Raw genomic sequence first — 18,959 nt, 5'->3', positions numbered from 1 at the left:
CTGTGCATGTGCAACTGAGTAGTTGTGATGTAGTGCGCATGTGCAGAGTGCTCCCGGCCGCGCAACCACCCCAACCAGGAAGTAAGTTCGAGGGAGTGGTAGGCAGTACCAGAGCGTGACATAGGAGAAGGAAATTTAACCAAAAATTAGTGCAGGCCCATTTGTATAATTGCATGGAGGTACCAGGGAAATAGGAAAATTGTATACTTACCTATTGACAATTTTCCTTTCCTGGTGCAACTCCACGACAGCATACGAACCCACCTTGGGCCGTCTTGGTGTTCAAAGTCAAGAATGCTGGGATATGGGAGGGGGATACATTTTAAAGTTTCAGGCAGGTCCTGTAGGGCAGATAGGAAGAGGAACTTCCCATTTGTATGCTGTCATGGAGTTGCATCAGGAAAGGAAAATTGCAGATTGGTAAGTATACTATTTTTATTATTCAATACAATTTAAAATTCACATGAAGTATCGGTAAGCTGAAAAAAAAAAAGGCTTAAAAAACTGTATTGAGGTAATTCAAGTTTCACAGATAAAAAAAATTGAATACAATTTAGATACAGCAAATATATAAAATTGTATTTTGATTTATAATTACTAGTATTTTTTATGTGAAACAAATTAAATATTACTTTGTTTTTTAATTAAACTGTTTAACAAGTTTGATCAGCAGAAAAAGTAACTTGCTTTTATTACATTACAAAATGAATTTCCTCATGTATCTGTTATTGTATTCAGCTTATCTATGAAACAATTTTAACACCCAACACACAGCAATAAAAAGTACTGGAAAAAAAGTAGTAATGTAATAGCAAAGCTAACTTAATCATGAACAATGTATTTTAAGTGAATGTTTTGCTATAGTTAAAACCCCTGTGTCCCTGCGTGTGCTGTCTCAGTGTAGCTGGGTCCGTGCTTTTTGCTACCACGCAAGTGCGCAGCACGGACCCAGCCTCACAGAGACAAGAAGACAGGGCCAGGGAGCCGGGCGGGCGTGTAAGCGGGCGGCCGGGTGTGCGGCGGGTGTGTGTGCGGCGAGTGCGCGCGCGTGCGCAGTAACATGCGGCGGGCGGTGGCGAGAAACAGACCATAGACGGGTCTAACGGGCTTGGGTCTACTAGTTTTATAAATAAGTTGATACAACTTATAAAAATGTTAAATGCATCAGGCCCCAAGTCTAGACTTATTTTTCCTTATAAAGATGCATACATGATAACATTAAAAACAAATCCTAAATGCAAAATGTATGAAACAGACTAGCAGATAAAGATCCATGAAATAAAGCATTCATTAAAAAAATCATATTTTCCATAATAGAAATAAATAGAATGGCAAATTTATTTTTGGCAGTATACAAGATGAAATAATTAAGTAACAAAATGTAAGAAAAAAATGCTCATTTGGTGAAGATTTTTTTTTTACAATGTGTTCAAGAAAAGGCTTTAAAGTAGTCCCTGCTTAACCAACCATATGACGTAAAATAAGTTACTGCACTCTCCTCCCTACAAAATCCTAGATAACACTATTTATTTATCTCTGAGCTGATAAAAATGCTATACAGTTGAAAAGGAATGACAGCAAACCCCTCTCCTTCCCTCAGGGAATTTAATAGCAGGGCTAAGGAGTAAACAAGTGTAAAATAAACATTTCAGGAACAGACATATGTAACTATTGAGTTGGGTATACAATGTGTTACTAATACATTATAAAAACAAATGAACTATTTAAATAAACAGGAGTAAGGAGTTTTGAATCAGGATGATACCATTTATTGGCTAACTTAGAGATGGATAAACAGTGAGCTTTCAGCTTATAAAAAGCCTTCGTTGGACTAGTTCCTGACAAACACTGAAAAACACAGCTTATATGCACTGGCATACCCTGACAAACACTGCAATAAACAGGAGTGATAGACAAACAAAAATGTGTGAGTTTAATGTACAATAGAACTGTGTTCATTAAAGCTATAATGTATGAAAGTGGATAAATTGTGTATTTTTGCACTTTTTTCCTCAGTTTCCTTTTAAAATGCATAGAAAATAAGGTAATTACTAAAAACAAATATCAGCCACAAAAAGCCTAATTTGTCCTGAAAAAAACAATATATAGATAATTTAGTTGTGATAATTATTGATAAAGCTATTGCCAAAGACAAAGTAATCATAGCTGGGCTGAACTGTTAAAACTACCAGGGTAGGGAAGAGGTTAATAATATTTACATGTAAATGTATTGCATTCATGATTTTTCTTCTATAATGAGATTATCAGCACATACCTGTTTTTTACACGAAGACTGGAGTAGAATCAGTAGCTAGAAAGCTAGGATTTGCACTATGAACTGTGAGCTGACTGAGTTTCCTGTGAGCTGACTGGAGTTTCCTGTGAGCTGACTGGAGTTTCCTGTGAGCTGACTGAGTTTCCTGTGAGCTGACTGGAGTTTCCTGTGAGCTGACTAGAGCTTCCTGTGAGCTGACTGAGTTTCCTGTGAGCTGACTGAGTTTCCTGTGAGCTGACTGAGTTTCCTGTGAGCTGACTGGAGTTTCCTGTGAGCTGACTGATGAGCATATTTTTTCAATTGACATGTAAATGTGATCTGACCCAGGGGAGGAATGCAAGTGAGATAATAACAGCCTCTAGCTGCTGATTTACTAATCAGCTGCCTGAAAATCGATCAGCAGCTTCTGAATTTGATAGACTTGATTTAATTTCTTACTTGGATTGAGGATATGGTTACTTTTCTGCTTTTCTGCTTTCCTGTGAAAAGAGATTTGAAAGCACATTTCTAAGATGGATGGCTAATCAAGACCAAAGTTAAATAATAAAGAAACATGCCTATTTAGCTTTAAAATGCTTTCATATAAAAAATAAATAAATATATAATTATTGTTTTGTTTTTTTTAAAATGGCATTAACATAAAACCAGTAATTACCTGAAAAATAAAAATCAGAAAAAGTGCAAATATTAATAAACATTAATTCAAACCTGATGTATTGTCTCACCTCCTGTCCTAGAAAATATTCACAATAACCATCGCATGATTTTCTATTCCTTTTGTATATATTCATGTATTATTCTCCTAAGGGTACCCCTGTATGGAAAGAGCTTGCGTTTAATTACTGTAAGCATTGTGTATTGTCAGGGGACTTCCAGAATTAATTACACACTGCAAACAAGACATTAATTAACTTAAAGAGGAGCTGTCAGCCATACTATCTCAGAAAAAACAACAATGCATATATAAGTAGATAAATACAATATATACAAGTAGATAAATACGTGCTCTACTTACATAACACATGTATTGCACTGTCCAAGTTTTGATTTTAGTGATTTTCTGCCATAAAAAAATGAGAAAATCCATTTTAGCATTTCACATTTTAACTGTGGCTGTTTTGAAGCCAATCCTGATGTCATTTCCTCCCTCACTCTTCTCTGCCTGATTTACCCGCCCTTCACTATAGAAAGTGCATTGTCTCAGGATGAGAAATATTGGCCAATCAGAGAAGAACAGAGGTGTGGGAGGGGAAAACAGGATGGAAAGAGGCTTCAGCCAATCAGGCTGCATGAGTTAAGTCTGAGGGGAAGTAGAGAAGACAAGACAAGACAAATAACATTTATATCGCGCTTTTCTCCTGGCGGACTCAAAGCGCCAGAGCAGCCGCCACTAGGACGCGCTCTATAGGCAGTAGCGGTGTTAGGGAGACTTGCCTAAGGTCTCCTACTGAATAAGTGCTGGCTTACTGAACAGGCAGAGCCGAGATTCGAACCCAGGTCTCCTGTGTCAGAGGCAGAGCCCTTAACCATTACACCATCCAGCCACCACTAAGCAGAAGCAAAAAGGACAACCCAGCATGCCCTGCAACTTCGTTTTTGTGTACCAAATTTTGTGTGTACCAAATAAGAGTCAGGTAAACTGGGGAATGATCATTTATCAACAAGAAAAGTAATAGTGATTTTAACTTTTGGACTGCCCGGTTAGCATTGCATTGCTGATGCACCCCGCATCACCCAATCCCATGCACGCCTCCAGGACTTCTCAAGAGCTGCTCCAACACTATGGGAATCCCTAAATCCCCCCATTAGGGTTTCCCCCTCCTTCAACATCTTCAAGAAGGCCCTCAAAACTCTCCTTTTAACTCTAGACTACCCCCCTCACTAGTGCTCTAAACCCGCAGCTGAACTCTAGTCCCCTACCTTTCGTGTCCCTACTTCTCCCTCTAGATTGTAAGCCTTCGGGCAGGGTCCTCCTCCTTATGTCTCCTACCTGTTCACTCACCTCCATTACCGTACACCCATCCTATGGATCTGAGTGAACTCGACTTGCCTAATCTCCATGCTCCCATCCAGTGACTAAGCATTACCTTGTACGCATACCGTACTGCGTGATCTGGTTTGCACGTATTCCTGTATTGTCTTATTGCTATATGTCACCCCTAAATATTGTCTGTAACCTTAACTAATGGTCAGCGCTGCGCAATATGTTGCCGCTTTTTAAATACTATGAATAAATATGTAAAATAAAATTTTAATTGTTACTTTTTAGTATTGGTGGACCTTTAACTAAATGGTCCAAATACACTGCCATCACAAAATTTAGTGTGAGGGGTCAATTAACTACTTAACAGCCGCGTCACACCAATGGGCGTGAACGCGGCGGCAGCCCCCGGACCGCCTAACGCCAATTGGCGTCAGGTCCTGGAGCCGGCTACTGAAGGAGATTGCGCGCTCCGAGATCGAGCTCCGACTGTTAGAAGGCGTAATCGCCGTCTATTTACACAGTTCAGCGCGCTGTACTAGGGACAGCCGTGTGACACATCTGCCCCCCTGGGGGACAAGAGAGCGATCGGCTCTCATAGGTAGAAGCCTATGACAGCTGATCACTGTGATTGGCTGGAGGGGGGTGGGCAGTAGGGAGAGGGAAACAAATAAATAAAAAAATAGTAATTTTTAATAAAAAATAAATAGAAATAAATATTTGTTAAAAAACAACAACTGGGGGCGATCAGAGCTCTGTTGGTGGGGAGAAAAGGGGGGGAATCACTAGTGTGCTGTGTTGTGCAGCCCTGCAGCTTGGCCTTAAAGCTGCAGTGGCCATTTTAGTAAAAAAAAAAAGGCCTGGTCTTTAGGGGGTTTAGCACTGTGGTCCTCAAGTGGTTAAACTTGAAGGAATCTGTTTTTTTCTTTTGTGTGTCTTACTTGATACATCCTCAAAAGTGATAGTTCCACAAACAAAAAAGAATGAGAAGTGTCCCCCCCCCCCCCCCCCCACCAGCACCATCACTTAAAACTCCTTGAAAGATGCAGCCAGTAAACAGGTAGAGATCAACAACAGACAGAGAAGTTGTGCAGAAGGAGTCAATGACTGGAGCTAGAGATCAGGAGCAGAAGAAGCACAGGCAGCAGTAAAAATCTAAAATGTTAACACCGCTCAAATCTCTCCAAAGCTAAAGAAATCTGCTTCACCTGACATTCCATATTTAGCACAGACACAACACAAATCCATTATTTCAGAATCTTCCCCCTTTAGTGCTTATATAATCATTTATTTATTTTATGTGCAAAACCTTCCACTTATTTGTATAGTTCTGCAGGGCGTTAAACCGAGTAATTTATTCACTGAACTCTTCTGTTTTACCATTTAAAAGGAAATACCTAGTACACAAGTCTGTCTTCTGATAATATTCACTTTAAAGTTCTGGAAAAACAGTTTGAAAAGACCTCACATAGCTTTTAATATCTTATGATAGCTAAAAAGAGGGACTCGGAGACTCGGGTTGCCTCAGGTGCCAAACTTGAGATGGAAACAAGACTACACTTCCCAAAATCCCTAGGAGTAGCAGCTAAATCTAATCCTAACATACACTGGTTTCATGCAATGGAAACAGCAACTCAAAATAGCTCCCTAAGTGCTCTCACAATAATACAAGAAGTCTGGCCGTATTGGTGGTAATCAAAATTTCAAAATGCTAAGAACGGCTCAATTGGCTTGTAGATAAAGGTAGTCCCCGACTTTTGAACCCCCGACTTACGAACGACCCGCCGATATGAACGGCATGAATTCTCTGTTTCCATGGGAACAAGTAAAAAAAAAATTCAAATTGAACTTGTAGTTTTTGAGAAAATCGATTTTAAAAAAATCTAAGAAAAATGGCTTTTAAACTTGTATAGACAGGTACAAAGGGTCTGACACAGAGGGGGACACTGGAGGCACAGAGGAGGTACAGGGGACAGAGATGGCACAGTGTTCCGACTTAAGAACAGACTAACCAGCAAGCTCATGGTGACCCAGAACTCATTGGAGTGTGTAAGGGACTACAATGGTCCTAAAAGCCCCCTTACAATGGTTAATTTGCATATATTCAGCAGTGATGCCCTGGGAGATATCTCAAGCTCACTCCAACCTGAATTATCGCAAATTCTTTCTGTTTTAGGAAAGCGGACTTAAGAACAGATTCAGGTTAAGAACGAACCTATAGTCCCTATCTCGTTCGTTAACCGGAGACTACCTGTATATATATTTTTTTAAAATGGCAACAAATCCTACATGCAATATAATATTACATTATTAAAATGGGTCTAAAAGGGGTTTTAGTGGGGATAGAGTAATTACTAAAATATTTCAGAAATGTGTTATTTAAAAAACACTATTGCAACTGATTACGTCAGACAGAAGTAATGCTTACACAATTTTTTACTTTTTCTTAAGAGTCCATCTTTAGAATTAACAATACAAAATATAAAACATATAAAAATATTATGACTATTGTTAGTCAGGGACATCTAAAATATACAGGAAAATTAATACTTACCTATCAGAATTTTTCCTTTCCTGGTGCAATTTCATGGCAGCATACTATACTATGAGTTCCGGCTCCGCCCCCTAACCCTATTGGACACCATAACTATAAGTTTTTTGCCAGGACATAGACCCACCATTCTAATAACTATAGTACTCCCCGACATCGGTTGGGACCGTATGCTGCCATGGAATTGCACCAGGAAAGGAACATTTCCGATAGATAAGTATTAATTTTCCTGTTTCCCTGGTTCTTCCATGGCAGCATACTATACCATGGGATCTAACTAGACAAGAACAAGTCAGGGAGGGAATGCATAACACTATTTAAACAGGAGAAGCAGCATTAATAATAGAACGACCAACAACAGAAGTCAAAGAAAAACACTTATATCGCGCTTTTCTCCTGGCAGACTCAAAGAGCCAGAGCTGCCGCCACTAGGACGCGCTCCATAGGCAGTAGCAGTTATAGGGAGACTTGCCCAAGGTCTCCTGCTGAATAGGTGCTGGCTTACTGATCAGGCAGAGCCAAGCTTTGAACCCTGGTCTCCCGTGTCAGAGGCAGAGCCCTTAACCATTACACTACCCAGAAGAAGTAAGCAAGGATGGATCAATCCTATAGTGCTCAATGAAGGTATTAGATGAAGACCATCTTGCAGCTTTGTAAATGGTTGACATAGATACTCCTACATAAGATGCCCATGAAGAAGCCATGCTTCTAGTAGAGTGGGCGGAAGGGTGAGTGGGCAAAGTAAGCCCTTTTGCCTTGTATGCTTTAGAAATGACAGTTCAGATCCATGAAGCAATAGTCCTTGCCGAAGCTTCCTTACCTTTCCTGCCTCCTAAAGGAATAAGTAATAGATGTTCTGACTTTTTAAAGGTTTCTGAAATAGAAAGATACCTTCTTAACAAAGACACCAAGTCCAAAGGATGTTCTCCTGTAGGATAATCTTTATCTAGAAAGGCAGGAAGAGTCCACTCATTGTCAAGATGAAAAACCGTTACAACTTTTGGCAAGAATTTTGCTATAAGTCTTAGTGTTACTCGATCTTGATAGAACACGATTATTATTATTATTATTATTATTATTTAGTATTTATATAGCGCTGACATATTACGCAGCGCTGTACAGTGTATATATATATCTTGTCACTAACTGTCCCTCAAAGGAGCTCACAATCTAATCCCTACCATTGGCATATGTCTATATTATGTAATGTAAGTACTGTAGTCTAGGGCCAATTTAGGGGGAGCCAATTAACTTATCCGTATGTTTTTGGAATGTGGGATTAAACCGGAGTGCCCGGAGGAAACCCACGCAGACACAGAGAGAACATACAAACTCTTTGCAGATAGTGCCCTGGCTGGGATTCGAACCAGGGAATCAGCGCTGCAAGGCGAGTGAGCTAACCACTACACCACCGTGCTGTAAGGACCCTTGTATCCTAAAGCATACAGCTCCGACACCCTTCTCGCTGATGTTATGGCTAACAAAAAAAGCCAATTTGTAAGTCAGATTAGTAGTTGAACAAGTATCTAAAGGGCAAAAAGAGAAAGCACTGAAATAGTCTAACACTACTGGTAAGTCCCACTTTGGATAAATATTCTTTCTCGGTGGATTAATTTTCAGGGTAGCCTTCAGAAACTGCTGTACCAGCGGATTAAAAGTCCATTTTTGACCTGACAAGGAGGACAAGGCTGTCACAGGAACTTTAAGCGTGTTGTAGCATAAATTCCATATCTAAACCAGCTTGCAGAAAGTCCAGTATATTAGTCACTGAAGATGATAAAGGATCAAACGTACGTTTTTCAGCAAAATCTATAAACTTCATCCCAAATTTCTTATATGCAGTGTTTGTAGATGTTTTTCTTGATTTCAGTAGAGTCTGTACCACAGCATTTGAACATCCTAATTTCAAGAGCCCTTACCCTTCGATATCCATGCAGCTAAGTGTAACTTGTGCGGGGCAGGATGGAATATTGTTCCCTGAGACAAGAGGGTCGATGAATTCGGAAAAAATATTGTTTTTGTTTGCTCTAGTTGTAATAGCAGGGGGAACCAGATCCTGTTCGGCCAGTAGGGAAGTACTGCCAGTACTGTAGCACTCTCTCCCATTGTAACGATCGGTGAAGCGCAGAGAGGATCTGATTACCGGTGATCTGCAGTATCACCGATAATCCGATATACCAGCTAACCTCTGTTCACCTGAGTAGAGTGTAGTGTTTGGTGTAACAGTAACACTTCGAGGACTAGGCCTCAGTGCAGAGGGGAGTACTGCACGGATTCCTTCCGAAGACCTGGACTCTCCTAGACGGGAGGAGTCAGGCTGAGAGTAGGAAGGATAATCTGAGAGTGACACTCAGGAGGAAGTGTCACTAACAGGACGAGGAACCACCTCCAATAGTAAGGTCGGTTCTCTAGGTCGGACAAGCCAGGTCGTAAACACACGGACAGATAAAGTACAGATACAGTAGGCAGAGGCAAGTCTAGGTACAGGCAGGGTTCGGCAACAGGTATCAGAAATATCGAGGTACAAGATCAGGAGGCAGAAACAGAGTCTAAGGACGAGCCGGGGTTCGGCAACAGAGTATCAGAAAGGCAATGTACAAGATCAGAGTTCAGGAGGATAGTCAAACAGGCAAAGGGTCATAACAGATAATCACAAACTAGTACTTTAAGCTATCAACAGAATCTAGCTTAGTGTAGGATTACAGCTCCAGCTGGTCCCGGCACACTAACGGATCTGACTACAGGTCTGAGTTCTCCCACGTATGTGTTTGCAACGCCAGACAACCAGCAACTGAATAAGCAGCAGAATATATAGTTGCTGGACTCTGCTGCCCCGCCCGAACCATTCAGCCAATCATGAGTCCTGCAGGAATCAGCTGACCTTCCTGATCAGCTGACACTTCCTCTGCAGGTATAAAGGTCCTGAATTCAGGCCCGCGCGAGCATAGCTCTCCATCTGCCTAGGTGCACTCGCGCGTGTCACTCTGAATCTTGGTGGACTATCAGTCCCAGCCACACCAGTACTGTCTTGCAATGTATCCAGTTCCAATGCGGATTCCGCCGCTCCCAATGCGGATTCCGCCGCTCTGCCTATGCGGCATGCGGCGGTTTTTCCGCGTTGTGACGCCATGCTGGATGCAGAAACAGCCGCCTCACCTTGAGAGACGGCGGCTTTTCCGCGTTTCTTCACACCCATCAACTTGTGCAGGAACCGGAAAATCAACGGCACTGGAGGAAAGGCATAGAGGAGATGAGATGGCAACAGCTGGAGAAGAGCATCTACTGCCCATGCTGTAGGACACGGATTCCGTGAGAAGAATAGAGGGAGCTTGTGATTCTGAGCCGAAGCAAACAAGTCCACTGTTGGATTCCCCAACTTGTGTGTCAACTGAAGGAATACTTTCTGGTCTAGAGACCACTCGTTGTCTATTATATTCCTTGATAGATAATCCGCCTTCACATTGAGATCCCTCGGCACATACATTGCTCTGAGATATAACAGGTTCTTCTCTGCCCATGCAAGAAGAGATGCTACTTCGTGGGCTAAAATTGTGCTGTGCGTTCCCCCTTGGTTCTGAATATAGGCCACTGTCGTTGTGTTGTCCGACTTGACACACACGGCTTTCCCCCTCAGAAGATGAGCAAAGGCTTGCAAGGCTAGTCGAACTGCTCGCAATTCTAAGAGATTGGAACTTTGTGAGGCAGGCTGAGATGGCCAACGGGCTTGCACCATCTGGTCTTGGTACCATGCCCCCCAACCGAATAGGCTGGCATCTGTTGTCACAAATTCCCACTGTATTGGAAGTAAGGAGAAAGCTGTTAGAAGATGTTTCTCTTCCGACCACCAAAGGAGAGAATCTTTAATTGATGGGGATATCATAATTCTTTGCTGTAAGTTTTGTTTGTCCCACTGGAGTAGAAATGGTCAATGGAAACCTCTCATATGGCAATGCGCCCATCTGATCATCGGAAGTTGTGGCTGCCAATGTACCCAGAAGTTGCAAGCATTCTCTGGCCGACATGTGCTGGACTGAAAGGGTCTTCAATATCCACTGAGCAATAGAAGTAATCTTTGCATGGGGCAGTGACACCGTGTTGTTTAGTGTGTTGAAATATGCCCCTAAATACACCATCTGTCTGCACGGAATCAATTGAGTTTTCTGATGATTGATTTTCCAACCCATCTCTTCTAATACTTGTAAGGCAGTCTGAGTTTGCTGAAGCAGGGATCGACGAGAGTTTGATAGATTAAGATGTTGTCCAAATAATGAAATATTCTGATTTCCTTTTCTCTGAGTATTGCTATGGTCGCTTGAAGAACTTTGGAAAATGTTCTGGGAGAAGTTGAAAGCCCGAACGGAAGAGCTCTGAACTGCAGTTGTATATTTTGAAGAACAAACCTGAGGTAAGACTGATAGCGAGGATGTATTGGTATGTGAAAGTATGCGTCTTTCAAGTTCATTGACGTCATATACGGTAATCATTCGGCTGCACAGACAGAATGATGGACTGCAGGGACTCTATTTTGAACTTTGGAAGCAGAATGTTTTTGTTCAATTTCTTCAAGTCTATTACTGGCCGCCAATCGCCCGTCTTCTTGGCCACTAAAAATAGAGGCGAGTAGACACCTTTGCCTTTTTGAGAGCGAGGTACTTCCTGTACTGCATCTTGGCAGACCAGTAGTTTAATGTAGTCATTTAAACATTTTCTTTTCTCTTTTGAGTATGGTAGATAAGTAGGTAAGTACATGTTTCCTGGATGAGTCTTGAACCTCCAACGATGTCCTTTGCTGATGGTCGCCAAGACCCAAGGATTTTAAACCCTGTCTGCCCACACTCGAGCGAAAGCCATAAGCCTTGCTCCAACTGAAAGAGTGTGGACGGACAGGGGCTCAAAAGGACTTACCCTGGGGCGCATGCGCGGCGCTGGCGGGACTGCATGTGATCCTTAGCCGCTCCGCATCTCGGCCGAACACCATCACTAAAAAGAGCAACTAAAATTGAAACTGCAGCACCATTTTCTAGCACCGCACATTCCTAAGCATGCCAGGAAAAGGAAAAGAAGCAAACGGGCAGAAAATAACAACTTCCACCCCTGTAGCGAAAGCTTCTCCTCCAGGCACCGCCCGGCGAAACAAAAACAAGATGGCCGACGGCTCAACCCAGACTCCACCACGCAGTCCTTCCTCACCAGACAACCTACCACAAACAATGGCGGATTACAACCCAGACCTGGACCTGACTCCTCAGCTCCCACCACAGCATGAGGACCTCATCACACATATACAGCGAGTCTTCCGACTCGAGCTTAAAGAGGCGGTCAGGGATATTACCTGCCAAATAAGAGAACTAGGCCACAGAGTTGATGAGATTGAAAAACAGGTGGACGATATAACAGACGCACAAGAAGCTGATAAAACTCAGTTAGATCAGCAGGCTGAGAAGATAGAACTCCTGGAACTAAAACTGGAAGACGCTGAGAATCGGAGCAGGAGAGCAAATCTCCGCATCAGAGGCCTTCCGGAAACGTTCACCGACCTGAAACCGGTCGCACTGAACCTCTTCAGTTCACTTCTGCCACAAGTTGACCATGCCCAGTTTCGCATGGTCCGAATCCACAGGGCCCTAACTAAAATGCGAAACCCAGACTTGCCCCGCGATGTTGTTCTCAAATTCCAGTACGAGGAGGTCCGGAACATGGTCCTCGAGGCAGCACGGAATCTTTCAGCTTTACCAGGGGTACCAACCACAGTACAATTATACGCTGATCTGGCACCGACTACTATCCAGCGCAGAAGAAACCTACGACCGCTAACCCTATCCTTACAAAAAGCATCGGTGAAATACCGCTGGGGTTTTCAGTTTTCCCTATCATTTACCTACAATGGCACTCTCTACTCGTGCCGAACCCTCGAGGAAGGACGGAGACATCTTGAAGCTGCGGGCATCCAGATGGAACATATGCCACCTGCTCCTCTACCACAACGGCCTTCTCGCCCTTCGAGAGTCTGGTCGTCCAGGAAAAATCGCCAACGTACTTCACAGGATGTGTGAACCCCTGCCTCCCTACACTAATGCTACAAGATGCTAGGTCCTCACAGGTCGGCATGTTCATTCACTTATCTCCACACAGGTACTGCAGCTGCTATGCAGCCCTGAGCTAACCTCGTAGGACTCTGACCCCCACTTCAAGGCCTGAATGGCGTGAGTACTAAAACGTATCACAACTGTATAACTTTTCACCCTGTACTATGCACCAGAGCACACCAAGGAACACTGACTATATTATTTGCTCCATTATCCACCAGCATGCTCGCTCCACACTGACTCTCTAACGGCATAGTTTACAACATAGTTGCATAATGACATAGACCACAACATGAGTTGCGACCCATGCATCTCTGCATATTCCTTCACGCTCACCCTTGCTTAATATCTTCATTCTGGGAACTGTCATTCAGTTACTATCCCCCTTTAAAAATAAGGCAGAGGGTCCCTACGCTCAGCTGCAAAACTGATAAATATATCAAAGAAAAGTCCAAGATATCTGTGTTAGGAGATAACACCAGCATCTGGTTGGTGCCACACTCCGTATAGCAGCTCCATGGAACTAATACAGCCTCCCGAGCCAGATGATTATTGTGTTTAACAATGCCCGCCTCTTCATAACAGCAATGGGCAACATGCCATTCCTTTCCTTAAGTTTTCCCTTTCTTTCCTTTCCCTCATGCCATATTACCTGAAATGTTTATGTGGTTTCTCAGGATATACCACTAGATGGTGCAGTAAGACTACTTATTGTTTTAGAAAAAATGTTTATTAGAATACCATAGGAATGATGGTGATGGCCGAGATCTTTTCCAAGTGCTGTCCCCACGATAATGAATAGAGCTGATGGCGTTTTAATATTGCTCTCAGCCCTCTTCATTCAGTTGAGGTTTTTGTCCTCAATCACCTGTATTATCTTCCCATTACAATGTGACGGGCCATGTTGGCCCAGGTTTATGTACAGTTATAAATGTTCAATGCAAGACTCTATAAAAATGTTCTCATGGATGTCCCCCTGGAGGAGGGAGGCACAGTGTCGCCCAGTGATTGATCCATCTTTACAACAGCCTATTCTCTTACCATATTATGACGCAACTTAATATTATTTCACATAACACCAAAGGCCTCAACTCTCCTTTCAAACGCCGTAAGGCCTTCTTAGATTACCAGAAGTGTTCCCCAGACGTCATATGTCTACAGGAGACGCACTTCACCAAAACCTCCCACCCCAAATATTTTCACTCCCACTATAAGCGACACTTTGCCTCCTCCGCCAACTCTAAACATAGAGGGGTACTTACACTCTTAAAAAACTCCTTTCCTTTTGTCCTGGAAAGAGATATACTAGACGATGAAGGACGATTCATAATTTTAGCCGGCTCAATTCAGTCACAAAACATCTGCATAGATGCTCAAATACCCCTTTTTAAAATTCGAGTTTGGTCGAATTCGAATAGTAAATTATTCGAGGTCAGTCGAATATTCGAGTCGAATAATTTTTACTATTCGATTCGACCTCGGACTTCGAGCTCACTATTTGAGTCGGTATTCGAGCTAACTATTCGAGCTGACTATTCGAATTGGCCTTAAATAGCTTCCCAACACTTGTTTTGAGGGTTAATGATGCAAGAAACATATTTTTTTCCAAGTGACAACAGCAAGTGATTATGTGGGGATGTTCCTTTAAAAAAAAAAAAAGGTGAAAAGAGAAGTTGTGTCCAGAATTTTGTTCAGTACTGTATATACTTCTTCTTCTTCTTCTTCTTTATCTTCTATATCTTCTTCTTCTTCTTCTATATCTTCTTCTTCTTCTTCATCTTCTTCTTCTTCTTCTTCATCTTCTTCATCTTCATCTTCTTCATCTTCATCTTCTTCATCTTCTTCATCTTCATCTTCTTCATCTTCTTCTTCATCTTCTTCATCTTCTTCATCTTCATCTTCTTCATCTTCTTCTTCATCTTCTTCATCTTCATCTTCTTCATCTTCTTCTTCTTCTTCTTCTTCATCTTCTTCTTCATCTTCTTCATCTTCTTCTTCATCTTCTTCATCTTCATCTTCTTCATCTTCTTCTTCATCTTCTTCATCTTCTTCATCTTCATCTTCTTCATCTTCTTCTTCATCTTCTTCATCTTCATCTTCTTCATCTTCTTCTTCTTCTTCTTCTTCTTCTTCTTCTTCTTCTTCATCTTCTTCTTCATCTTCTTCATCTTCTTCTTCATCTTCTTCATCTTCATCTTCTTCATCTTCTTCTTCATCTTCTTCATCTTCTTCATCTTCATCTTCTTCATCTTCTTCTTCATCTTCTTCATCTTCATCTTCTTCATCTTCTTCATCTTCTTCTTCTTCTTCTTCTTCTTCTTCTTCTTCTTCTTCATCTTCTTCTTCATCTTCTTCATCTTCTTCTTCATCTTCTTCATCTTCATCTTCTTCATCTTCATCTTCATCTTCATCTTCTTCATCTTCTTCTTCATCTTCTTCTTCTTCTTCTTCTTCTTCTTCTTCTTCTTCTTCATCTTCTTCTTCATCTTCTTCATCTTCTTCTTCATCTTCTTCATCTTCATCTTCATCTTCTTCATCTTCTTCTTCATCTTCTTCATCTTCTTCATCTTCATCTTCTTCATCTTCTTCTTCATCTTCTTCATCTTCATCTTCTTCATCTTCTTCTTCTTCTTCTTCATCTTCTTCTTCATCTTCTTCATCTTCTTCTTCATCTTCTTCTTCATCTTCTTCATCTTCTTCTTCATCTTCTTCATCTTCTTCTTCATCTTCTTCATCTTCTTCTTCTTCTTCATCTTCTTCTATATCGTCTTCTTCGTCACTTATTTCTCTTTTCATTTTTTTTTTTTAAAGAAATGCAGCTATTTTTGAGCGTAACAACAAATAGCTGGTGGCGCACGCATGTTGGAAGCGCCATTGTATGTGCTCCCTGGCAGTGGAAACACACAGACAGCAGGAGGTAAATTTAGCAGCAGGAGGAGGAGGATGAGTGTGTGGCAGCATGCAGTCAATGAGGCAGGCAGCGTGACATAATAGCCCTGGTACCTAGCGGTGATACCATGGCTGTAAATAAACACAACAGGAGGTCCCAGACAGCGGTCGTGCAGCCCACATTGTGTCCAATACACAACTGGGACAACACAGTTTTCAACCCGGGCACCTCAGAAAAATTAAACCTTTTTTTGTAATGGTTTTGTAGTTTTGGTTTTACAACCAATTACACAGATATATAGCTATTTTTTGACGTAATAGCTGGTGGCAGAGTGGCAGCAGAAGGTAAATCTGTGTACCCTGGCGGTGGGAAACACAGACAGACAGCAGCAGCAGCAGGAGGAGGAATGGAGGAGAGTAATTATGTGAGCAGCTATTGTTTGACGTAATAGCTGGTGGCAGTGTGGCAGCAGAAGGTAATTCTGTGTACCCTGGCAGTGGGAAACACAGACAGACAGCAGCAGCAGGAGGAATGGAGGAGTAGTGTGAGTGTGGCAGCAGGTAGGCAGCGTGACATAATAGCCCTGGTACCTAGCGGTGATACCAGGGCCGTAAATAAACACAACAGGAGGTCCCAGACAGCGGTCGTGCAGCCCACATTGTGTCCAATACACAACTGGGACAACACAGTTTTCAACCCGGGCACCTCAGAAAAATTAAACCTTTTTTTTTTTTTAATGGTTTTTTGGTTTTTGGTTTTACAACCAATTTAGCTATTTTTGGACGTAATAGCTGGTGGCAGAGTGGCAGCAGAAGAAGGTAATTTTGTGTACCCTGGCAGTGGGAAACACAGACAGACAGCAGCAGCAGGAGGAGGAATGGAGGAGTAGGCGAGCAGCTATTGTTTGACGTAATAGCTGGTGGCAGAGTGGCAGCAGAAGGTAAATCATCTGTGTACCCTGGCAGTGGGAAACACAGACAGACAGCAGCAGCAGCAGCAGGAGGAGGTATGGAGGAGCAGTGTGAGTGTGGCAGCAGGTAGGCAGCGTGACATAATAGCCCTGGTACCTAGCGGTGATACCAGGGCCGTAAATAAACACAACAGGAGGTCCCAGACAGCGGTCGTGCAGCCCACATTGTGTCCAATACACAACTGGGACAACACAGTTTTCAACCCGGGCACCTCAGAAAAATTAAACCTTTTTTTTTTTTTCAATGGTTTTTTGGTTTTTGGTTTTACAACCAATTTAGCTATTTTTGGACGTAATAGCTGGTGGCAGAGTGGCAGCAGAAGAAGGTAATTTTGTGTACCCTGGCAGTGGGAAACACAGACAGACAGCAGCAGCAGGAGGAGGAATGGAGGAGTAGGCGAGCAGCTATTGTTTGACGTAATAGCTGGTGGCAGAGTGGCAGCAGAAGGTAAATCATCTGTGTACCCTGGCAGTGGGAAACACAGACAGACAGCAGCAGCAGCAGCAGGAGGAGGTATGGAGGAGCAGTGTGAGTGTGGCAGCAGGTAGGCAGCGTGACATAATAGCCCTGGTACCTAGCGGTGATACCAGGGCCGTAAATAAACACAACAGGAGGTCCCAGACAGCGGTCGTGCAGCCCACATTGTGTCCAATACACAACTGGGACAACACAGTTTTCAACCCGGGCACCTCAGAAAAATTAAACCTTTTTTTTTTTTTAATGGTTTTTTGGTTTTTGGTTTTACAACCAATTTAGCTATTTTTGGACGTAATAGCTGGTGGCAGAGTGGCAGCAGAAGAAGGTAATTTTGTGTACCCTGGCAGTGGGAAACACAGACAGACAGCAGCAGCAGGAGGAGGAATGGAGGAGTAGGCGAGCAGCTATTGTTTGACGTAATAGCTGGTGGCAGAGTGGCAGCAGAAGGTAAATCATCTGTGTACCCTGGCAGTGGGAAACACAGACAGACAGCAGCAGCAGCAGCAGGAGGAGGTATGGAGGAGCAGTGTGAGTGTGGCAGCAGGTAGGCAGCGTGACATAATAGCCCTGGTACCTAGCGGTGATACCAGGGCCGTAAATAAACACAACAGGAGGTCCCAGACAGCAGTCGTGCAGCCCACATTGTGTCCAATACACAACTGGGACAACACAGTTTTCAACCCGGGCACCTCAGAAAAATTAAACCTTTTTTTGTAATGGTTTTGTAGTTTTGGTTTTACAACCAATTACACAGATATATAGCTATTTTTTGACGTAATAGCTGGTGGCAGAGTGGCAGCAGAAGGTAAATCTGTGTACCCTGGCGGTGGGAAACACAGACAGACAGCAGCAGCAGCAGGAGGAGGAATGGAGGAGAGTAATTATGTGAGCAGCTATTGTTTGACGTAATAGCTGGTGGCAGTGTGGCAGCAGAAGGTAATTCTGTGTACCCTGGCAGTGGGAAACACAGACAGACAGCAGCAGCAGGAGGAATGGAGGAGTAGTGTGAGTGTGGCAGCAGGTAGGCAGCGTGACATAATAGCCCTGGTACCTAGCGGTGATACCAGGGCCGTAAATAAACACAACAGGAGGTCCCAGACAGCGGTCGTGCAGCCCACATTGTGTCCAATACACAACTGGGACAACACAGTTTTCAACCCGGGCACCTCAGAAAAATTAAACCTTTTTTTTTTTAATGGTTTGTTTGGTTTCGGTTTTGCAACCAATATAGCTATTGTTTGACGTAATAGCTGGTGGCAGAGTGGCAGCAGAAGAAGGTCATTCTGTGTACCCTGGCAGTGGGAAACACAGACAGACAGCAGAAGGGCAGTACACAGCAGCCCACTGTAGGTGTAAAATGTGTGGCTGCAGGCGACGTAATAGTCAAAGTGAACCAGGCTGGCTTAGTGAGCAGGAGCCAGGAGGTGGTAAAGGGTGGTAAGGCACATTAACGATGGTTCCGGCAGCCAGTTCATGTCCCCCTCTCGCCGACAACAGGGGCCAGGAACTCGCCTTCCACCCACGCCTGGTTCATCTTGAGAAACGTCAGTCTGTCCACAGACTTGTGAGACAGACGTGAGCGTTTCTCGGTGACCACGCCACCAGCTGCACTGAAGCAGCGCTCGGACAGCACGCTGGAAGGGGGGCAGGACAGCACTTCCAGGGCGTACTGCGCTAGCTCGCTCCAGATCTCCATGCGCTTGACCCAATACTCCATGGGATCAACAG

The 18,959-nt window shown here is 43.1% G+C and overlaps 1 protein-coding gene across 1 annotated transcript in view; it reads left to right on the top strand.

Annotated features, from left to right (window-relative positions):
- Positions 1-18,959, top strand: part of LOC137561998 (olfactory receptor 10R2-like) — a 44,415-nt gene that overhangs the window by 1,273 nt on the left and 24,183 nt on the right. The gene's annotated exons all lie outside the window — the stretch shown is intronic.

This window comes from Hyperolius riggenbachi, chromosome 3, assembly GCF_040937935.1.
Source record: "Hyperolius riggenbachi isolate aHypRig1 chromosome 3, aHypRig1.pri, whole genome shotgun sequence".
Classification (NCBI taxonomy): Eukaryota; Metazoa; Chordata; class Amphibia; order Anura; family Hyperoliidae; genus Hyperolius; species Hyperolius riggenbachi.
Note: the sequence above shows the minus strand (reverse complement) of the source record. Positions and strands in the feature narration are given on the sequence as shown.